At 38.1% G+C, this 24,973-nt stretch overlaps 1 long non-coding RNA gene across 1 annotated transcript; it reads right to left on the minus strand.

Moving 5' to 3' along the window:
- Positions 1 to 6,240: 6,240 nt before the first annotated feature.
- Positions 6,241 to 24,666, minus strand: LOC117802960. Its single transcript, XR_004626444.1, has 3 exons — positions 24,445 to 24,666; positions 24,294 to 24,358; positions 6,241 to 6,371 (listed from the first exon to the last, which is right to left on the minus strand). It is a non-coding gene; the product is annotated as an uncharacterized LOC117802960 (long non-coding RNA).
- Between the last annotated feature and the right edge of the window lie 307 nt (positions 24,667 to 24,973).

The following is a 24,973-nucleotide window of genomic DNA, read 5'->3' on the forward strand; positions in this document are numbered from 1 at the left end:
TGCTTTGGTTGAATTTAATGGGAGTTCTCTCTGCTTCTTGGATTTTGATATCTCTGTCCTCTGGTCTTCTTGGGGAGGAGCCTGCTGCACTGATTCTCAGGCTGAGTAATTTCAGTGGAAATGCTTCTCCAAAGGGGGAGCGGGGGGTGGGGGGGGGGGACCTTGATATAAGGGGCTCCAGCCTCCACTAGGTGGTGCTGTTTTGCTCACTCATGGCTTTCAGCACGGATTGGCGGGATGAAAATGGCTGCGACAGGCTCTCTAGGCCCAGAGGTGAAAGTTTATAGTCCCACCCCCCGACTCTTTAGGGAGCCCTCCCAGAAGGGCAATCAACCACCCCTCTTGTGTCCCTGGTTTCCATCTGCACCCTGCATTTACCCTGCCTGTGTCTGAGCTTTTTTTAATCTTACGTGTGCAACTGAGTTTCAAAAACTCCACATTTTAGGGATTCCCATGGCACCAAATCGCATTGTTCTTCCAGGGGAGGGTTTTGCCACTCCTTTGCAGTTTGCCAGCCAGTCCCAGGAAAGAGGTCCCACAACACGGAGCAGGTCACAGTTTATGGCAAAACAGAGCAGAAAGCTGACACCAAGACCTGCCGCGCTCAGCTGGCTTCCCACTCCTATGCCTGGGAACAGTGCAGCACATTGGCACCACTCAGTCTTCTTGCACCCCAGGGGGTTCTCAGACCATGCTGTCACACCTGGGGTTCCACCCCACTTCATTACCAGAGCATCTTTAAGTCAAGCACATCCCCCATGGAAGTGGACTTCTAAAAGTTCAGATTTTGTGCTCTGCGGCTTATAATACTTTGCAGTAGCCTTGGTTAGCAAGGCTCCCTCCCTGCCACAGTATCCACAGTTATATCTCCCCCAATTCCACACTCCACGCCTCCTACCTTCCAAAAGGCAGTTGCTTTTCTACTTGGAGACTTTCAGGTTTTGTTCTCTCAGACCTCCTATTGATTTCTTGGAATGCTTTGATAACTATCTGTGTTGTAGGGACCAGACAAGCTCAGTGTCCCCCTACTCCTCCGTCATCCTAACTCCTCCTCACCATTTACTATTTAGAACAGAGAAATAAAACACTGGAAATACAGATCAGGTAGTACGATATACTAACAATTGAACATTTGTCTATAATAAAGTGTATTGCATTAATTCAAGCTGTAAACTTTAGGGACTATAGGTGATTATTTCCAAATTGTGTTAGATGGAGCCTTTGGCTTTCCCTGAGGATTTCAGCGGTCTCCAGGAGGCTGAGCACAAAAAGAACATGCTCATGGGGGTTCTGTGCAAAATTTCGCTTGAAAATTTATTTTAATTAAAAAGAGATTTAACATCCAATGTTTTAAACCAAAATTCTTTTTTTTTTTTAGAGTTGAAAAATACAGCTCTTTATAGTAAGGCACAACAATCTGATTGTTGTTTGTGTTTGTTTATTTGGCATTTTATGTTTTCATTACCATAGATATAGCTTGTACGGTTTTGAACATTTAAATAGATTTAGAATGGATGTTGAATAATGTTAGCATTCGTATACATACACTGGGAAGCATCGATCTGTGAAATTATGCAACACTAACTTATTTGTCATTAAGAACCTGAATGAAATGATTGCTAGGCTGTGTTTTTATTAGGTTATTTTATTCACTTCTTCAATCAGCAAGCTTTTACAGAGGTTTCCTCTTTGGCAGGTGCTTAGAGATTAACTGAAAATTGGGAAAACCGACAGGTAAATACATAACAATTATAGAACATTCTAAGGATCCTAATAGAGGTGTCTACCAAAAGGGGAAGAAAACAAAGAGAAACTATGCCTATGGGCAGGGGCAGGTTGGGTGGGAGGAAGTATATTAAAAGCTTTGATTAGAAACAGGCGTTAGAGCAGAGTCTTGGGTGAGGAACTCTCCCCAGGGAAACACGGGTTAGAAAATGTGGAGAGGACTGGGAATGGCTCCAGGAGTCAAGGCCCAGGACATGGGCTACAACACCAGGGGCCAAGGAATCTAGAATGACCTACCTATAGTTTTCATAGCAAAAAAAGTCACAGATTACTGACTGGACCTTGGAGTATATGCTTGCTTCCTGTTGCACCATGTGTAGCATGTAATGCACTATAGGAATACATTTTATATTGGTGCATATAGAAGTTTTATATATTTTTTAATAATTCAAGAAATCGTGTCTGCTCCTAAAAAGAACTGCCAGATCCAACATGATGAAGGCATCGGTAAGCAGCGGATATTGGCCGTATTGCAGAAGAGGCTGACGGTACTGAACAGAGGGGTCCAGGTCACAGAGCACAGGCTGTCTGATCAGAGAAATCAGGCAGGGATGAACTGCATGGTAGAAACGAAGAACACGGAGAGGCCATACATATGGAAGAGCCACAGTTTCATTCAGACAAGCCAAGAAAACAGAAAAGATTACTATGGCAGGGTCGGGTTTTTACATGTCAGGTAGCACTCTTAAGCTAACATTATTATGAGTTGGTATAGGAACCACAGCGGGACACTAATCCAGAGACATGGCATCTCACGGAATTAAGTTGAATTACCGAGCATTTCCTTCCTAGAGCCCTGCTTGTCCTTTTGTCTACCTCTCCTTAATCTCTTCCTGCTCACATATATTTGTTTTCCCTTTCTTGGATTATTTCTGCTCAACTTGTCACAGCTCCCACTTTAAGTCCTGGTATTTCCCCTGCCTCATCTGGTGCTTTTGTCTCTTGCATTACGTACTTGTTTAAATATCTATCTGCTGGTTTTTATTATCACCCCTTCTCAGCCTGATTCTCTGCCTCAGCAGTTTCAGACTTGCTATGTCTCAGGATCATGGGAAACAAGAAAATGAATAAATTAGAGAAGATACAGATGGGACCTACCATCCAGGATGTGCCTGGATTATGACAGGGCCAACTGACTCAGGTCTTGCTTGATGTTAATTGCAGAATGCTTCTATTTCGATGGGCTTGAACAGGGCTTAATGCTGCCTTTCATGTTGTAGATTTGTGGCACTATTACTTTCAGCTAAAGCTTTTGTTCACTACTTACAAATTTGAATTTTTAGTCAAACTATTTTGTAATAAATCTAAATGTAAGTTAAAGGACACTCTCATATATCACACTTAAATAAATGAGTTTCCTATATTATCAACTTCATGACATTTTCCTTACTAAGTTTGGACTTGCTAGGGACCATCACCGCTTCCTTCCTCCTTATTTCTAGCTTTGGAATGGAAGTGTCTGTCCCATACCTGTCCCACCATTGTATTTTAGAAACAAAAGTTTCCAAGGCTTTTGAGTTTCAAAAACTATGAGTTTCACAAGCTCATATTTGGAGAGGACTTTTGCCTCAGGGTTACTTATGGCTTGAGTCTAACCCATATCTGATTTAGATGACATTTAGATGAGACTTGGAGCTATAGAGCTGATGCTGGGATGAGTAAAGACTTTGGGGATGTTGGGATGGAATGGGCATATTTTCATGTAAGAAGACCATGAAGTTAGAAGGGTTGGGGTGGGTTACTATGGACTGAATTGTGTCCCCTCAAAATTCATGTTGATGTCCTAACCCGCAGTGTGACTTTATGTGAAGACAGGGTGTAGGAGGTGACAAAATTTAAATGAGGTTATATAGACGAGACCTTAATCCAACAGGATGGTGGCCTTATTACCGAAGGAAGTGACACCTGAGCTCTCTCTCTCTTCATGTGAGGCTATAGTGAGGTGACCATTTACAACCCAGGAAAAGAACTCTCACAAGGAACCCAACTGACCAGGGCCTTGCTTTTGGACTCAAAGCCTCCACAATTGTGAGATGTAAATTTCTGGTGACTAAGCCCCTTAGTCTGTGGTGTTCTGTTATGGCAACTCTGAGCAGTTTAATACAACCATCAACACTTCTATGCACTTTATACCCTTAACTTCTCAGAATTTTTGAAATCCATGCTCTTCAATATTTTGCACTATAATTATGATCAGTATGTACAATGTTTCCCTTCTTGAAAAACTGTGCGTCCTTCAATGGTAATTCAAGTATATTTACTATAAAGACACTGACAAGATATGTATTAGTCAGTCAATAAACTACTTATTAGGTCCTTTTGTCACTGGACACATACTATGCACTTTCTACATGTCAGCCGCTGAGACAGACATTTTATCTTGGTCCTCACAACAACCCATCTAGGAATTTGGTAGTGAGAAAAGACATATAGCTATTCAAACATAAAAAGTGATGGTATAATGAGAAAGTAAATTTTTATTCCCCCCTTTTCTATTTATGAAGACAGGGGAAGGAAGAAGAAAAGGGAAAGCTAACATTTCTCAGTTCATCTAGGACTCCTGACAGCTTGGTACAAAATCCATGGATCTTTATTCATGTAAAGTCAAGCCCAAATGGAATGTCAAATTGTTCTGCATAATAAAATTCAGGGAATGCAGTTCCTTGGAAAATTTTAAAGGGAAATAACCTCGGACAATAAAAAGCTGAGAGATTTTGAGGGGATTTGAGAAAGGAGGGGTGGGATTCAAATAACAGTAAATAGGACTCTGGAATCTGCAAAGAAATGTGGCAGGTGAGGAATTCATTGAGGTGTTAAGTGAAAAACCTGCAATAAAAGAGTGTATGATGAACAATTTTGGTGTGTGTGTGTGTGTGTGTGTGTGTGTGTGTTGTTTTCATGTTAACTCTGAGATCACCTCAAAGGCTACATGAGTGGTTTTTACAGAAACAGATGAATATGAACTGCTCACCCTTTTGTAGATTAGCACGAAGAAGAAAATTGACAGCAAGCCTGTCCTTTACCTCGTCCCACACAACATTTTCATGGAAATTGGAATCTGGACACGGAGGCTGGAAGCAGCCATTGGATGTGGAACCCTAGGGACTTTATGTTCCCTAGTGCTCCTCTTACAAAGTACCACAGTTTGGGTATCTCAACAATAGAGATTTACTTTGGAGACTGGGAGTCCAAGATCAAGATGTTAGCAGGGTTGCTTTCTTCTGGTGGTGGTGAGGGGTTCTCTCCCAGGCCTCTTTCCTTAGACTGTAGCTGGCTGTCTTCTCCCATGCCTTCACACCATCTTCTTTCTGCGTCTATGTGTCATTTCTTCTTTTGAAAGGACACCAATCATATTGGATTAGGGCCCATCCCATTATCCGTCTAAGGATCCTATCTCCATTTATGGTCACATTTTTAGGTACTGGGGATTAGGACCAACTATGAATGGTTGGGGGGACACATTCAGCCCATAAGAGGGATTTACAGAAATTTTGAAATTGGTATTGCTCTCTGTGTAGGACGTAAATAGGAATATTGAAGCATGTTTTTAATCTCAAAAGATAAAGCAGCTCAGGAGATACCTAAGTTTCATAACTAATTTAAAGATTTATAAAATGAGATTCAGGGATAGTAAACAACTAACCTAGATTCACAGCTTTCCTGTAGCTAATCCTAGATTCAAACCCAGGGGATCGTGAAGATCATACCTTTTCAATCCATCATTCTGCCTCAGCCATACAAAAAAATACATCTGATGTACTCATTTCTAGTATATTAAAGGAACATTAAAAATTATTAAAGCTAATATAACCTCCAGTTTCTTAGCTAAACTTTTTGAGTCAGGAACAAATTATAAGAAACAATTTTGTCATGATGAGCTTATAGCAATTTTTAGTAAATAAGCAAGGAGTTTATCAAAAAAAGTAAGGAAAGAAGCATTCTGTGAGTAGATATGTGTCTTAAATTCTTAACCATTGATAAAAGGATAGCATTTTGAATATACGCCTTAAGACAGATTTCAAAATTTACCCAAAAAAATCATATTATTTTCATTTTCATCTTTAGCACTGAGATTTATTATTCTTCAATAATATTCTTTAATGCCATAATGAAACTTAGCCATCATAATATTCAGAAAGCTGGGATATTTTCAAGTCATATTTACATCCCTATTTATTGGCACTAAAAAGTTCTGTTAGCTAAACTACAAATAGCAGGAAACCCAAATATGAGCTATGGATGAAAGTTATAATCTATAAAGAGACAGATACGTTTAAATAAAGTAATATCAAGAACTTTTATTTCAGGAAATGGAAATCTTGAACAATGATTCTTTTTTTTTTTTATAAAGATTTTATTTATTTATTTGACAGAGAGAGAGACAGCCAGCGAGAGAGGGAACACAAGCAGGGGGAGTGGGAGAGGAAGAAGCAGGCTCATAGCGGAAGAGCCTGATGTGGGGCTCGATCCCATAACGCTGAGATCACGCCCTGAGCCATAGGCAGACGCTTAACTGCTGTGCCACCCAGGCGCCCCTTGAACAATGATTCTTATGCTGGGCATGACAGCTGCCAGTTCTGTAGACTCTAAAAGGAGGAAAAATATTTTCCTGGGTTAATTATGTTGGGAAATAAATGGATAAGGGTAAAGGGATTTCTTTTCTTTTTTCAAGATTTTATTTATTTATTTGACAGAGAGAGAGAGCACACAAGCAGAGAGAGCAGGAGAGGGAGAAGCAGGCTCCCTGTTTAGCAGGGAGCCCGATGCAGGTTCCATCCCTGGGATCATGACCTGAGCCAAAGGCAGGCGCTTAACTGACTGAGCCACCCAGGAGCCCAAGTGATTTCTTTTCTGTAAAACTTACCAGAAGCCAAATAAACTAACATTTTTTAAATTTCCAAAAGTATAATACAGTATAGAGCATGTCAGGAATGTATGTGATTATGGCATTCATACTTGAGGGTCACCCTGCAGGGGAAGCATTCTTCAGAATGCTCTTTTGGAAACATTGTGTCAAATACATCATTAGAATATTTTCAGACTCAATTTACTTCAACAGGCATTTATTAAGGGCTTCTTATATTCAAGATATTAGTGTTTGAAGGTGTAGCTTGCAGATTTAGGTATTATGCTTATAAATATAAGTAAGATAGGTTAATGTTAGGGGGTTATTTATTAAGGGATTTATTTATTCCTTTATGTCACATTAATCAAGCAGAAATTGTGAGCAATTAAACATCTTATATCTTCTATATTAATAGCATACTACCCTGAAAATGATTTTTCTCAGTGATTGTCCTCGATCAAGGAAGAATTTATTATATAGAGTTAAACCTCTTCTTTGTATAGTTTTAACATTAAATGAACACTATTCTACTATGTTTATTTTGTTATGATTGCTATAATCGAACACTCTGATGGAAATGTTTATTGTTTACTAACTTATAACTGCATGTACTCATAAAAAGTAAAAGTATGTGATGTGCAAAGTATATGTTTATACATAATATTAAGTGAAAATAATTTATATATGGGTTAATATCTCTCTTAATTAACTCAAATATTTAATAACATAGGGCACTACATTTTCTAAATACTCTGGAGAAAACATAGCTTACTCTAGAAGATTCATTTTAGAGTCATCAAATAAAAGTCCAGTAGGTAAAACTCTCTGAACAATGGTCTCAGGCCAGGTAACATTTTAATAACAAATTGTGCAGAGTATTTAGCTAATGACCCATCAACTATATTCCATTGGTTTGCATCATTTGAAAATCAGAAGTACTCATGCCCATTTAAGGATGTCATTTGCATCTTGAAATTGATGTAATAAAGTAGTTATACTAATTAAGGCTCTGTTCTAAGTCAGCAATTGGGAAGGGAACTGACACAGGAATACACACATGGTGTGGACAAAGGAACCAAGCAGAGCAAACAGCAGTGGACCCTACGCTGCTCTTATGTGAGTGGGAGTTATTATTCAGGAAAGAAAAGAAACAGGTCGGTTCCACCATGACTGAGGATGACTCCAGTAAGCCCAGTGACATTGTGGGAAGGATCAAGGGTTTGGGGTCCAAACAGCCTAGGCCCTTGTTCTGTGCTTACCAACCACTAGTTTTATGGGCTTAGTCAAGTCATTTAATTAGTCTAAACATGAATGTCCCCATCGGAAAAGGGAGGACATCATGTCTACTTCGCCAGGCGATAAAGACAAACAAGGTCTCGTGTAGGTCTGGGGCCCAGGGCAAAATCTCACACTTGGCGAGCACTAAAGAGATGAACTGCTTTTGTTCAAAACAAAAGACTCAGAGATTTCCTGGAAGAAGTTTTTAAATTCTTAGGTCATCTTTTCACCTCTTAATCAGAGTGGAGACACCATAAAACTTATATGGTAGAAAATTTCTATATACATCCTGTTTGAAATGTAACTATATATAAACTAGTACACATAAACTATTGGGCAATGTCTCTGTATTATAATGATTCTCAGAGGTTCTCTGGCTGTTCGTTGTCCTGTTTCTAGGTAGCAGAACAAAACATGATATAAAGGAAAAGATTCTGCTCTCTATATTACATGAAAGCCTGTGTGCATAAGTGTAAAATACAGAGTATAAATATGTTCTATTGGTTAATGGCAGTACCAGAGAAGCTCTAACCAAGATTTTCATCAAATAGCTTTATCAATTCAGCGCCCTCTTTGTAAAGCAGGAAAGAGAGAACTGAGAGTCAATTAGAGCCTACTCAAGCTATCCCAAATGATCTGTCAGTCTGGGATCACCTCTTCATTTCTGTGCATTTTTCATGTCTTGGAAACAACTTGTGAAAATCTTCTCTGACTGACAGCTATGAACTGTCAGAGGTATTAATGAGTATCTTATCATTCAGCTGCCAACGGACCCCATGTAAAGGAGTGATTGAAAACACCATCTTGCATCAACTAACTAATGGCACATTTTGTTTTAAAATGGTCTTTAGCTAAAAGGATCTGAAGTATTCTTAAACTAGTAAGATGTGAGGAGGTGAGTCTATTCTTCTTCATGTCAGGCTGATACCTGATACACAATTTTAGCGCTAAGCCTCATTGGAAATTCCTGCCTTTCTAGACACGCTGAAATTCAGAGTGCACACAGGCAAATCAGTTTGGAAATATATCGATTACTCAGAGCAGTTTCAAGTAGAATATACAAGTTTGTCCATATCTATAGAACATCAGGAGGAAAATGCATTTGATATCTGAATTATTGGAATAAAGAGCTTAATTGTCTACTTTGAGCATGTAGACACAGTTTCAGAGGCTCATTCCAGCATATACGCTGAAATTATATATATATATATATATATATTCAGTATATATATATATACACTATATACTATATAATACATATTCAGTATTTATATATATATATACTATATACTATATAATACATATTCAGTATTTATATATATATATATAGTATACACACACACACACATGCACATGCTATTGTCTGAATCAGTTTTCAACAATCCTATTGAGAAAAAAACCACTGGCATTGATCCACTCTAATATATATTTGAACGAAGCTCATAAGAAATAAGGATTTGGGTCATATTCCTGTGGGAGATCCAGAGCGAGCAGCAGAATGCCAGCATACTTGTACTTGGCAGAATGGATAAAAACGTGCATAAATTTACAACAAAACTATTTTCAGTTTGCACTGTAATATTTTCTCAGATTATTTACTTTTATTGCACTATTTATTAGCCTTACAATAAGGTTCTGTGGCCACGGCGAAGTAATGGACAATGTCTAAGGAAACGGATAATGAGGATAAAGGTAACACACAGGTGCAGTCATGCAATTGAACCATTTATTAAGTTTATTAGCTTTTTTATTGCACATGCCCATACAAAAGCTACATTGAAATGAGGGGAAAGTTCTGGTGCAAGCGAAAAGCAAAGAAATTTAATGTTAAGGATGCACTTTTATTTTTGAATTGCCGCATTGGAGAGTCTATATAGACATAAAATATAGAATTTTATTCCTTCAAAATGAAAGACAGAACCTGGAAATCGAATGAAATTACAAGTGTATTCCTGAATTGGGCTCACTTGAGCTCGAGCAAATTTCATTTTAAAATAAATACTATTACATATTTACATTGGATATTTCAGATATGTGACAAGAAGACATGGTTTATTTATTTATTTTACTAAGTTAAAACAAAGTGTCAGGAATAATATTCCAAACTGAGCTGCCTGACTAAATCAGGGTTCTGCAACGTACCACAAACGCCAAAGTGACAGAAAGGATGATTTTGAATGGCAGGGCCAGCGTGGCCTTGGGCAAAAAATTGAAAACTGGTAGATATCTTTGTCCCCTCCAAGCAGCCCAATTAGTGCCACTTTTCTCCCTTCAAGCCGCTGTCTGACCTCCACCCCAGGCCCTTATTCTGGATTCCAGGCAAGCCTCTGTAAAACATTAGAAGTTTCTTAACTACTTAAAGTCTAACTCAAACCTTTTGTTAGTCTGAAGGTGCCCAAATGTCAGGCCTTTCTCTCTTAAAGGCACCTCTCTGACTACCCATTGCAAATCCTGACCTGAATATTGAACCTTTTGCATGAGTCTGAATAAATGAAGGCTCAATACCACATATCTAAAAACGAACCCATTCTTGGTCCAGAATAAAAATGTGCATTTTCATATGATACCACCTTAAATATTGTGGTCCTATCAGAGCATGATCAATCAAATCACAACTCAACTCTCCCCTCCTGGAGGAACTATAGCGTTGACTTGTAGCCTACATAGTTCTTCTGTACAATTTCATCACTTTATATTCTGAGATGTTCAATGAGAGAATTTATATTGATCTTCACTGCTGGTCAATCTACGGTAATGAATTTCAGTATGCAATAGGTCCATCGTATTATTTACAACTAGTTTGAGTTCTTGATTTTGTTTTTGTGTGATATTTTTTAGTTTGTTTCTCATCTACTTTTTCTACAATAATCTGTTGCATATCAACATTGTTCTGTGCGTATGTAATATGCACAAAATCATCTTGACATAAACTGCATCTATGTGAAGGAACTTTTGCTTGTTTTGTAGCTTATCCTGTGTCTTGGAGACCTAACTCACCCATGTTTTCAGTTTAACCAATTATCTCCTCCCTAATTCTTTTTTTTTTTAAGGTTTTATTTATTTATTCGATAGAGATAGAGACAGCCAGCGAGAGAGGGAACACAAGCAGGGGGAGTGGGAGAGGAAGAAGCAGGCTCATAGCGGAGGAGCCTGATGTGGGGCTCGATCCCATAACGCCGGGATCACGCCCTGAGCGGAAGGCAGATGCTTAACCGCTGTGCCACCCAGGCGCCCCCTCCTCCCTAATTCTTAATCTCCAAGATTGGCACTCTCTCACAAATTTCAGCCACAAAGCTTAAACACCTACTAAGTATTCCCATGTGTCCGGTAAAGAAGCTCTCTCCCCTGGTATTATTTCTCTTACTTCTGCTGTTCTCCTATGGAATGTTATTAATATTTGCTTTGCTTTCTTAATTGTGAGTAGACGAAGTGTGTGAAAATAAACATTTGGTTGTAATAGAACCAGAGTCAATGGCTGGCTGAGTTAGGGATCCTGGCCTTTTTTTTTTTTTTTTACATATATATATATTTTTATATATATATATATATATGTAAATATATATTAAGATTTTATTTTATTTATTTGAGAGAGAGTGAGAAAGCACAAGCAGGGAGCACGGCAGAGGGAGAGGGAGCTGAGCAGGGAGCCTGATGTGGGACTTGATCCCAGGACCCTGGGATCATGACCTGAGCCAAAGGCAGATGCTTAACCCACTAAGCCACCCAGGTGCCCCAGGATTCTGGCTTTTAGAATGAGATGCATATTTTGCTGTTTGTGCAAAGGGACCAACTTCCATCTATATTCTCATGCATTTAAAAAAAATGTTTCATGACAAACATAGTGATTCATTAATTGATACGTGAAATGAGCACCCTGGACAGCCCAGGACGATCCACACAGAATTGTTAAAATAAATCCCATTGTTAATTACTACAGAGTTTTCAGTTAGACTTAGTGAGCATCTACCCTACTGGGTCATTCATAATCCATCCTTCTTTATAGATTTAGCTGGTAAGGACAGTTACCGTGAAATATGCATTGTTTTGGTACCTCCTATCTTACTTATACTAGTAAGGAAATCAATGGTTGAAAAATTACATGAAAATATTTTAATACCACATTGTTGAATTTGAAATATCTTATACCATTTAATTCTTTCCTAATTTCTTAAAAAAATGCATTGTAAATGCTTGACAAATACAAACAAGCATAAAGAAATTGCATTAATTTAACCCATTATTCTAGATTCACAAATGACTTATTGTTATCAGGGCATTGTATATCTTCTTGTTATATAAAGATAGTGATCTGTTGATTTATATTAGAGATTCCTTGCAAAATTGGAAAAATAGTACCTGCTACTTTATCATTTATTTTAGTTTATCTATATACTTTAGACATTTAGCATTTAATTTAACAGCTATCCACAGGACTTCCAATGGCTACACAACTTTTGAGATCATAGGTCTATAAACTGTTGCCCATGAGCTAAACCAGCCTGTCTCCTGTTTTATTAAGTCCTGTGAGTTAAGCAAGACTCTTAGAGATGAATGTTTGCAATTGATCTGATCATAAGGAACACTGACTTTGAACCGTAAATAAGTAAAATGTTATCCCACACACAAAACAATTCCATTATTTTCATCAACAAAACTGTGATAGAACTCTAAAGGTGCTCCTCGCCAAAATTCTCATTCTTAGTTATTCAAATATTAACCTAGGTACAATTGTAAAGGGTTTATGCAGTGAAATTAAGGATTCTAATCAGCTGAACTGAAGCCATTATCTTAGATTATCCTGATGGATCCAATGTCATCACATAAACCCTTAAGAGCAAAAGGATCTGTCAGAGAAATGCATTGAAAATCAGCAAATGGGAAAGAGAAGCGGAAGAGAAGGTCCATGAGATTTCTAGGTATGAGAAGGACTCAATTCTCCATTCTGGATCTGAAGGTGGAGGAAGGGGTCCATGAGCCAAAGAATGCCACTAAGGTCTCTAAAAGCTGGGAAGGACCCCCGTCCACCTGGCAAGGCAATGGAGACCTCAGTCGTACAATCACAGGGAACTAAAGTCTCTCAACAGGCTGACTGACCTAGAAGCAAATTCTGCACCCGAGTTTCCAGAGAGGGATATAGCCTCGCTGACACCTTGATGTCTTGATGTTGGCTTTTTAAAACCCAGAGTAGAGAACCAGCTGAGTCACACTCTACCTGGACTTCTTATCCTCAAGACCGGAAGGAAATAAAGAGATGTTTTAAGACATTTATGGTAACATGTTAAGGCATCAAAGGAAAACTAATGCAAACCCTGTAATATATTATTCTATTTTGAATTCAATTGAATATTTGTGAAAAATTATTTTTCTTTTTGTTACACCTACAGAAGAGGTGCGTATATTTCCCCTTGGCACACAAAACCTAAAATATTTACCATCTGGTTCCCTGTAGAAAAAGTTTGCCAACTCTTGCTGTAGATTATGTATTTGCAATAATATAAGCTATGGCTCTCTTAATATTGAGATGTTCAATTTTCCACGCCGTATTCTAGTTCACTACACTTGATTTCTCTCCACACAGACACACAAAAAGTCCATGAAGACAAACTATGGTGATTCTTCAAGGACACTTTAACTCAAAAAATAATCTGCTACTTTGGGGTCTTTGTTGAATATTGTGTGAAATATTTTGGCTCAACACAGTTACTAAGGTGTGACATGTTATCAGGCTAATTTTAGCTTCATGGATGATGAGGGTCTATGGGTAACCAGTCGAGTTAACACCAATAACACCATTCCTAGTTTGACAAAAGTCTTGGGGCAGCACATCCTTTACCCGCTGTAGACTTCTAGGTGGCAAAGAGCAATCATGTTATTTTGAATATGTATGCTTATCTTAGATAAGCATTTATTATGCCTGGAAAAAGATAAGACACACTAATTCCAATGATTTATAACTGAATCTTTAAATAAATTCAGAGTTATAAGAAAGTAGAAAAATGAAAATCAAATCAATAAAAGACAAATAACTAAAAACACAAAAGAAACAGCAAGAGAAAGAAACGTTCCAAAAAAATATTGAATTTTAATACATTTAGCCAATCAGAAAAATATCGACTGAAGATATAACTTTGAAAATCTAATTCTCAGAATTATATATTGCTATTTTTTCAGAATTAATATACATTCTGGAAAGTAAAAGTGAGAGGATGGTTGTTAGATTCAGACATCTTGAGGGGAAGTCCTGGCTCTGTAACACATTAGTTTTGTGATTACAGAGAAGTTATATAACCTCTTTTGGTGTTAGTTTCCTTGCTTGAAAAAAAAAAAAAAGGATAGAATATTCCCTAGTTCATAAGGTATTTCAGATAATTACTTCCTTTTCCACATGCGATGTATTTAGCCTATCCCTGATGCAGAATGGAGGTTTTTTTTTTTTAATACCGCTGTCATAACAATCAAAACTGCAATCAAACGACCACCATGACACAACCAACTTCTCAGCCCCTTCCCCTTGTCAAAATAGTTTACTATAGAGTTTAAGAGTGCATGCTCAGAGCCCCAACTGTTCAAATCCCATCTCTGCCCCCTATCAATCATCACCTTATTTATTGTTCCCTCCATTTAATCGTCTATACAATTGAAAATAGGAGCAACATTGTAGGGTCATTGATAGGATTCAAGGGGTTGATAAAAAGTACTTAGAACAATGTCTGAAACAAAATAAGTGTGCACTTTCACTCATTTAAATGCCTTCTCGTCATGAGTCAAATTTCTGATTTGCAATTTCTACATATGTGTGTCTGTATAAATCTTACAAACATCATTATCATTAGGCATATGTCCCTGTTCAATATGATTACTAATAATCAAAAACTTTCTTGTGGCAGTGTGTTAAGATGTCTGGCTTAAAAGCAAACTAGACACCGATAGCATAAAATTCTTGGGAAAACTTCCCTAAAAACTGTTAAAAAGATATGGACAGCCTTCTAACCATGTAAAACTATGTGAGTCATGCAGTCACGCTGCTTAAATTAAGTTCCAAGTATGAGGGGTGTTTGACAGCCAAGATGTAATATTTTAGGAACCTTTCTGTTGCTCTACACACTGTCCAGATAACTGTCTGGCCTCCTACTCTCCCATCCATCTCACCATTCTATTACCTTAGAATTGTCTTAGAAAAGTTTGCGTACAGAAGCTTTTGAGAAACGAGCAGACCCGTGAATTTACTGGTGGTGGTGAGGGAATAGTCTGCATGCCTGGAACCCGACCAGCAGACTGTTGCCTTAATTATGGCATACAACAGAGCTAACATTTTAAAGCTGTGAAAGATGGAGATTTTTTTCACACTTATTTATTTATTTTTACCCTGTCGCCTTAAACTGTGCAAATAAGTCATTTAAACTACGAATGCTATAACTAGTATTACCGTTAGTACGGTTCTCCGTATGATCGTTTCATTCGCTAGTATGAACCTGGATTAGGCAAAATAATGTTAGTTTATTTAGAAGTTTCTACAACTTTGCCCACCTTTGTATTTAATTCCTGAGCATAGGGCTATGAAAGATAGATATATTGGGGGGAAAATAAGAAAATTCAAGGCACATGTTTCTTGCCAAATACACTCAAACTTCACTTTGCCTAAATTGTTGCCTATGGTTCATAAGCAAATTGATTAACTTCACTTTTGACACCCATCAGTAAATACGTTTGCAATAAAAAGCAAATTTTGTGGCAAATTTTGTCAGGATTGAAACCATTTGACCATTTATGGACTTAAGAGAGAGATTAAAGTATTGCTGAAACATTAAATGAAAATGGACTTAATGAAGCATAAGAAGGGATAAATATATATATTTTCACATTGACTTTCAGCCCCTCTATACCAGAGTCCTTTCCCATCATTGAAATATCTCAAATAGATTCCGGAACTTTTCCAGTCACCCTCAACCTTATAATCATCCTAATTCCAGGGATTAAAGATCCTGTTCAGTCTAAAGTGGAATCGTCCATTATTCATCCCCTTCAAAAGGTAGATTACCCAGATCTCGCTCTGACATGCAACAGGAACCCGGAGAAGAGAAGGGACTTGGGGGGCTCCTGAATCCTGGCTCCGGTCCACCCTGCATCCTGTGCTGTTGGTCCCCTGCCCTAGGGCAGGTGTGGGAGTGGAGACAAGCTGGAGATCAGGGGACAGCTGGAGTCACACTGGGTCAGATATCCCAATCAGTCTTTCTGATAGGCTTTTTGAGCTTCCCCCTCTGAGGACACCCCATTGCCCATTCCCAAGTGCTAACCGTTTGCAACTGCTCCCCCATCCTGCTCTGGCTGGCCTGGCAGGTGCACTGTCAGTGTCATACAGCATGGTGGGCATGCCTCTCCATAAGGTCCTTATAGAAGAACTCAAGCTTGGCTGCCTTCTGCATCAGCATCAAAACCATGAGGGAACTCGGGGCCTCAGAGCTGCCTGGGGCTGGGAGTTCAGGCTGCTCACAGAGCATCTCTGTTTTTCCTCAAGAGCATCTATGGCCAGCTTACAGCAGATGCTCCCTTGAGTTGAGTGCAGACAACAGTCCTTGTGCCTGATCCTTCAGAGGAACCATTTTTTTGTGTGTGTTCAAGTAGTTCCTGGGATGCTTCCTTCACTTGCTTTGAAGCAAAAGGGGACCTCCTGCCCCAAACTGTAGAAAAAAGGTTTAGAGAAACTCAGGCTCTGCTGACTGGTCACACAAATGTTTCTCACCACATACCCTCCAAGATGGCTGCCAGCTTCCTTCCCACGCAGGCTGGAGTAGGGGAGAGGCTCTCAGCAGCAGGGTCAGTTTCTCCCCACCAGTGAACAATTTTGAATAGATGGTTTCATCACTTTCAGAGATGTCTGAGCAGTCTTCAGGATGTGCAAGCACCAAAACTCTTTCTTCATTCTTCTCTGCAGATTTTGAGGTAAGAAAACTCCCACATAACATTCTGTTATTATCTTCTACAGTGTTTATTCTTACTGTGATTGCTTCAGATTTTAAATAAAAATATCACGTCATAAATAGAGGATAAATCTTAAAAAACAAAAACAAAAATAAAAGCTTTTGGAAATTCAGGAATTCTGGAATTCCATAGGCAATAAAAAGGAGAAGTTTACTCACGTAGAGTCTCTGAAGGAAATATCCACATACTTATCCTGCCATAAACTCAGAGTATGGATCATTTCAGAATCTCTTTTCTGGGTATTTTCTGTCTCTTATACTATATTATAAGGTCAATGAAGGCAGATTCCTTTTCACTGTTAAATCACTAGGATCTAAGATAGTGTTTAGAAATGAATGTTTGACAATTGAACAATTGAAGTACTCGATGAACAAAATGTCTACTTGTAAGGAAACAGCCACAAATTAACTGAAGCATATTTTTAAATACATTTTCTCAATCTTTCAATTTTTAAAATGTTTTCAGTAAGGACCCCAGAAAATAAAGGAAAGATAGAAATACGTTAAAAGTTTCTATGATACTGTCATTGTTCAGTGCAATGGTAGAGTATTGATTTAATTTTGTCATTATAATATATAGTTTGCTGGTTACGGTTTTCTATTATAACCACTAAAAGAATAGAACGAGTGTATAACTCTCAAACTAGTGGAGGAAGAAAAAAGGATAAGAAAATTGGATGCAAAAAACAAATTAAAAAAACAACTAGAAGAAGACAGATAACATAGGAAATAAAATGAAATAAATAAATTCAAATATGTCAGCAATCTTGACCAACACAGAGATGCTAATTTCTATATTTAAGAAAAGGCTGATTATATACCTGAATTACAAAAAAGAAATTAGCTCTATCAGGTAGACATGAAAATCTAACACAAAATAACACACAAGATTCCAAATAAAAGAAAAATAAGTACCAGGCAAATACCTCCAAGAGAAAACTGGTATATAAATGTCAATAGGAATGAACTATGTGTTTAAAATGCATTATTAGACATAAGGTGGGGTGTTACTTCGCACTATTTTAACAGCATGCAAATTATCAGGAAGATGGGGCAAATCTAAAAATGGAAGTACTTACTAATAGAAGTTCAAAATGTAAAAGAGTTAAGTTGGCAGAACTACGTAAATATATTGATGAATCCATATACAAGAAGACTGACATCCCACTCTTGAGCAAAAGGACAAAATTCAAATGTATAGATGAGTCAAATACCACAATCACCTTACGATCGATACATACGGATTATATGGAAACAGAGATACACACGATATACACACATATACATATCTATTATTACATCCAATAACTGAAGGAGAGAACATTTATTTTTTTTTCACAAGAACAATTTGTAAAATTTGCCCATTACTAGGTCCCAACAATAAACCCCACAACTTTTAAAGAACTGGCATTCTATAGGCTATGCCAATTGAGGTAAACATCAACAATAAATGCTTAAAAAAAACTTTTGAAAATTAAAAATTTGTAGGGCCCTATGGAAGAAAACAAATGGAAATGAATGACCTACAATTCTGCTCACGGAATAGATGTCTTTAAGAGTGAGCCACTAAAGAAGTTATAGAATTATTTGTACAGTACACCTCTACTTATTCTCTTTAAAAATTTTTTTTTAAAATACAACACATGGTAAAACTGTGAATAAAGCCAGAGAGTAATGAATGCAGAACCGTGTGGCAGAAGGAAGGGGATGAGGAAGACTGATGCAGGCACTTCAAAGCTCTTTGCAATATTTTGTAACGCTCCATTTCTTAAGTAAGGTGCTGGTGATAATAGGTGTTCACCACATTAATCCTTTAATCCCCACATACGTTCTGTCAAATCATACACAACGCCATTTATGTAGGTCAGATATGGTGGACTATTGGCCGTTTTGCTTTGCTCAACCTAATCTATTACATGTGTTCTTTTGATTAAGTGATACCGACCACATGCTAGAATATAAAGAAAAGACGGTTTGTGAAATGGGATGTTCACACTTTCTGCAGTCGTGGGATGATCTCAAGGGTAATAGCCTGGGTAGAATGGTGAATCAATTTTTCATGGGAATAGGGATATTCTATTTATTCCACTGCTTTTTATTTTTTATTTCCTTATATGTTTAAAATATAAATTTAGAAAAGACATTTTGTCCAGCTGGAAAAAAAATACTTGATGAGAGTATGAAAGATTCTCTTTCAGGGTCACTTTCAGCCACGTGGTGATAATGACTGTCAGCCACTTTCATAGGCTGGTCATAGCAGACAGCTCTGATTTAAGCACAGACAGATCCAGACACTTAGAAATTTTATGTTTGTCTTGCAGAGGCCTCAGTCCACCTGTTCTTTTTAAATTCAATGACAACATCAAATTTGTCTGCTAAAGTGCTCACAAAAGTACCATCTGGTCTTAAAGTTTCCAAATTGTACCAAAGACAGTTTTAAAGTGTTGCTGGGTATAAAAGCCTTTTAACTAGGAAAATCATGGGTGTTGAACTCAATCTAGGTCACCTACTCGGACAAAACTGAATATGCTCATAACTCATAATGTCATTTGCAAACTAATGTTATCTCTGTATGTAGCAAGAAAAATATTCATAGGGAGCTTGGGCTGTGTTTTAGTATAATTAGTGAAACTGTATTACCTTGTTTTTCTTCCCTTTGGGTACAAATAATGCACATTAATTTCACACAAATAGCTTAGGTGATTTCTTTTCCTTGGTTTAAGACACTGGCTCTTACTAGAACACTACTCCCGTTTATGTTCCTACAAAACATATGACTGATTACTAGGGTCTGTTCCTCTTGTCCTTCTGCCAAATGCTTGACATAATTTGGCCAAATATCCTTTTCTCTGACACCTTCTGGTCTCCTTCCTATTCTTTCTATTTATATCTCATTCCTCTGTCACCTCCCTCTTCTTTCTTCTTCACTTATTCCTCAATTGATTTGACACCCTAGGACCCATCAAGAATGCATTATCCTTGTTTAAAAATCTCCTGAAATTTTTTTATCAATGGATTTTAATATCCTTTCCAGAGGGCTGGAAGCCCAGGTCAGATCCATATAATCCAAATGAATGAACAACTCTAAAAAAATATCAGAAAGTTAGTTCTTCATTTATTTTTCAGCCTTGGCAGAGTATTTGGTAAAGAATAGTCTATTTTGTTAGAAGTCAAAATTATGGAGGTGCCTGGGTGACTCAGTAGGTTAAGCCTGGACTCTTGGTTTTGGCTCAGGTCATGATCTCAGGGTTGTGGGATCCAGCCCCGGGTCAGGCTCCACTGCACTGGGCATGGAATCTGCTTAAGATTCTCTCCCTCTGCACTCCCCCCCGCCCAGTGCACACGCTCTCTATCTCTCTCTCTCTCACTCTCTCTCTCGAAGAAGAAGAAGGAGAAAGAGGAGGAGGAGGAGGAGGAGAAGAAGGAAAAGATAAGAAGAAGTCATCAGAATTATGGAAAGAACACTTCACACAGGCTAATTATTAGTGAGAGAGGATCAAACACGAAGAGACGCAGAAACCAGAGAACTGAGTTAGTGTTCCAACTACCACTCGGGCCATCTACTCAGAATGTACAGCAGGAACGGGGCAAATCCACGAGTGGGGGCAGCAGGGTGCTAATACCGCCTACCCAGCGGCTGCTCCATTCCATCCAGCCCCTTCCACCAACCGCAGATCATTCGTCATTAAAGCAGGGCGGTAGAAACTGCTCACAGTTAGATGCCTCGCTCAACGATACAGACAATTTATTGAAGACCGCTCTCATTCACGAGACTCACAACACACACGTTCTTACTCCTCCCCAACACCCAAAGACACAAACACACGCGCACTGCTTCTGGTTGGAATGAAGACAGGCATGTAGGGGAGATGAAGCGGAGCAATACCGCCAGCGCAGCAGGAACAAGGAGACGCACGAACCCCCGGAAACGTTGTGGTGAAGAGCGCGCGTGTCCCTTTTCCACAACGTGCCACTCTTTTGCAAAAATCGGGATCCTGCGTTAGAGCCTTGGTGTAGAAGTATAAATTTTGTAACCCTCCCTTAAGGTCTCGGTGCTTGGTATCCCAACTGAGGGAAGGAACACAGGCATATTTTGTTTAACTGAGTCCAGTTGAACGTGTGTGCGGCTCCTCACCCCTAAGTCTACGAAGTATTCCATTTCAGACAGGAGTCTTATTAACGTGTGCTTCTTAGCACCTCTGACAACTTCATAAATAACAATTAGAAGTCGAAAAAATCACCCTAGACCATAAGAATTGACTAGCAGTTGGAAATGGAAAACAAGTTCCACTGTTTCTAACAAACTCAAGTTTTTCAATTCACGGTCACAGCAAGCCTCAAATCTAAGGCACAGTTTTGAAATGAGCATTTATTTTTTATTTGAATATTTTCTTTTTTTTTAATTCAAGTGTGATTTAGATACAACATTATATTAGTTTCAGGTGTCCAACATCATATTTACATATTCGTAGGTATTGCAAAATGATCACCACATTAAGTCTGTTTACCATCTGTCACCATACAGACTTACAACTTTTTCTCATTGTGATAAGAACTTTTAAGATTGACTTTCTTAGTACCTTTCAAATTTCCAGTATAGTATTGTAATCCCCCTGCTGTACATTACAGCCCCGTGACTTATTTATTTTATAACTAGAATTTGTATCTCCCGATTACCTAAAACCATTTCGCCCACCCGCCCCCAGCTCCCCTCTCCTCTGGCAACTGCCAATCTGTTCTCTGCATCTAAACAAAGGAATAGTATTTCTTTAAATGTCATTCTTCATTAGCTGGAACAGAAATAGCTCATTCTCCGAATTGTTTATTTACAGCTAGAGTTCTCCATTTTTTTTGTCTGTGGAATTAATTCAGTTTTCATTACTCAAAAGGTCAGAACCGTGGTGGTAAGTTCTGTGCTTTTTACCCTGATACGCTTGGGTGTGTTTAATTATATTCTTGAAAAACAGCTAAGGTGTTTATTGAGACATTTTAGATTGGTTATCCTTTTAAGTTCTTGTTTCAGGTTTCCTATTTTGATAACTGTCTCTATTTAAAAAATGTGGTCCGTCTCTGAAAACTTTGTAAAATCTAGAGATGATAAGAAATGTAGTCTAGGTGGTCAATATGCCCTCCTTTCTCTCACGTTGAGGGTCTGGATACAAAGCTCCCTGCTACAGCCTGGCTGAGGACCAACAACAAGGACCACAGGCCAGCTGGAGAGAGAGAATATGGGGACTTTCCAAAATGCCTGTTATTTCTATTATTTCTCTCCCAAGGAGACAGTGCCTCAGAACAATCCTGCTGAAATCGGCATACGCACACCGGGGACCCACAGAGATTCTCTGACCCACAGAGAAAAAAAACTCAGCCTGAGTGTAAGGATGAGAAGTGAGGGGTGCTTTATTTGTCTTCTTTCTCAGGAGATTATAATGAACTAGTATCCCTCAGTTCTGAACTTTTATTCATTCATTTAACTTTCTCAGGAGATTATCAGAGGGCCTGATATTCCTTGCAAGCCTTTCCAATTCAGATATATATATATTATATATATATATATATAAAATATATATATATATGTAAAATGAGTAAACCAAATAAGTAGCGAGCATACTCACTAGTGCAAAGAGACGTGCATCTTCGTGATATACTAATAAGCGTTTCTAATAACTACTATGTTCCCAGTAGTGTGATTGATCATAGAACGACAGTGATTTCTGCTACTCAATTGACAGAGCAGGAACGATAATCATATGGTTTCCTAGATCATAATTGAAGTAAGAGTCAACTCTCTTAAGATCTTAGGAATAAAAAGATCATAGCAATTAGTTTTGATTCTTGTGACTTACTGTTGATTCCAGACTATTAGAACATTGTCTTCTCTTAGAGTGTATCCTGTCTTAGAATTCTTACCATTGGTTTTTACTCATGTTATGCTCTCTTCATCAAAATCTAATCTGAATGTTCTTGACATTTACACATATTCTTCAAAGACAATGGTGACTCATGAGTGTTTGAGTTTGCCAGTTCTTCTTTCTGCTTTCCAAAAGAGTCCAATTCAACAATAATATTGGTAACGTTTTTTTTCTCAAAGCTTCTCCTATTCTCAATAATCTAAAATCCAATTACCTAGAGGTCAATTAATTTTGTGAATTTGCTTAGAATTTTTTGCATGTGTTTTTTTTAAAGTGGGGCCATAGGAGACATAAAAGGAAAGATAAAGGGTCAAAATGCAACAACAGGTAATGTGGAGGATGGGATACAAATAAGACTAACCATAGATGGGAGGAAGAAACAATGTTTCTTGTAAGAAAGATGATGACAGGACTTCTTAGAAGAAGTAAACATGTGGCAGGGAGTGGGCAGTTGAATCAATTTATACCTTATAGCCTCCTTCTTCTCAGAGAAAGTAGAGGCTGTCCGGAATGGAAAAGGGAACCAGGGCCTCAAACTTTCTCTCATCTTCCAGACTTAATTTCTATTTGAATCCATCGGCCTCCCTACCCAGCCAGGAAACTATGTTCAGTCATCAGTGTGTCCTCCCTGGGTGTCTGTCCTCATTCCCAGTTTCCACTCCAGTGGCTAACTTCTTGTGCATGAATAGAAAGCAGGGAACATTGCTGATTTTGTCCACTCCAAATATCACTTTAAGGACTTGCACAGGTGTGCAAACAAGAGTCATCCGCTGCTGTACGCAATTTCTTTTGTTCATTTAATTGTTCACCAGGCAAGAAATTCAGTGGCTTCAAAATTGTCTCCAAACATTGAACCTCCATAATTGATTTCCATAACTGAATATAAATTCTCTAGTTTGGTGTTCAGAATTCACTAAAATGCATCTGTTTTTATCTGTTTATCATACCTACTTATGTAGGAAATTATTGTTCTTAAGCTCCTGCAGAGTTTCCCCACCCAACCTGGCTCTGCTCCTCATCTCAGAGTAAGTGGTGTGGTAATAGAATAGAAGCTTCCCTGGGGACAGCCTGCAGAGAGCCCTGATTTTTTTTTTTTTTTTTTTTTTGAGCTTGAATTAAGTGACTTCTCTGAACCTCGATTTCCTCTATTATCAAAAAGATACAATAGTAGGGATAATAATGTCCTTACTAAATAATATAACCTGACATACAGTACATACCCTGCAAGTAAAAACTAAGATTGTTGCTTGCTAATCCAACTAGATTCTCTCTCTTAGGGATAGGAACAGAAAATACTCATCAAGGGAGAGAGTTTGCAGCAAGCTAAAGTTTAAAAGATACATAAATTGACTTCAAAGAGAGAAGGAAGGAAGAAGTAGAAAATATAAGTTAGGAAAATATGGATATAAGATATATAGTTAACAGAAAGAAAAAAAAATGGAGTGACACAGTAAGAGATGGATCTAGGACAGAACGTGAATATTCTGAGCTCACCAGGATTGATAGGCGTACTGTTCCAGTTCTCCTGAAGTTTAGCTGGATAATTTGTTTGTAGGGACCTGTAATTCAATGAGATCCATTTCCCCATTCTTACTTGTATGAGTTCCCTGTTAATAAAAGAACTCAGATAAAATGTTTGTCTTACCTGCACATATTTTTCTTCTTATATTTCAAGCTGTGTTGTTTAATGTTCCCCCAATACACCTCCAAGACCGCCAATGTAATTGGAAATACTGAGCATACAAAACAGTGATGCCTGGTAGGCACCATTATTTCCTTTGGGAGTGCTCAATGGAGATGATGATACCTTGTGAACAGGGATGAATGCAGAGGAGAGAAAGATGTTCATGAGTATCTGGCCAGAGATGTCAGCGCATGTCAACTCTCCTGGGGTATCAAAAACTCAGCTGGGAAATTTGCAGAAGGCTGAATTAACAAACTATAGAAATGATCCCTGAAAGTACAGGTTTTAGGCTGAATTATACAGATAAATTATAGCATGCTATGGCACATGGACCACTCACTTTATCATTCACAAATAAAATACTCTTACTGAAAGTCTGAAAGCTTCCCCTTCTATAGTGTTAGTGAAAAATCCTGAACAAGAATGTGATTGTAGGTACAGTTCATTTTTTGAGTCAAGCCCTATGCCACCGGACTTGATGTAGATGTCT

Source organism: Ailuropoda melanoleuca, chromosome 7 (assembly GCF_002007445.2).
Source record: "Ailuropoda melanoleuca isolate Jingjing chromosome 7, ASM200744v2, whole genome shotgun sequence".
Classification (NCBI taxonomy): Eukaryota; Metazoa; Chordata; class Mammalia; order Carnivora; family Ursidae; genus Ailuropoda; species Ailuropoda melanoleuca.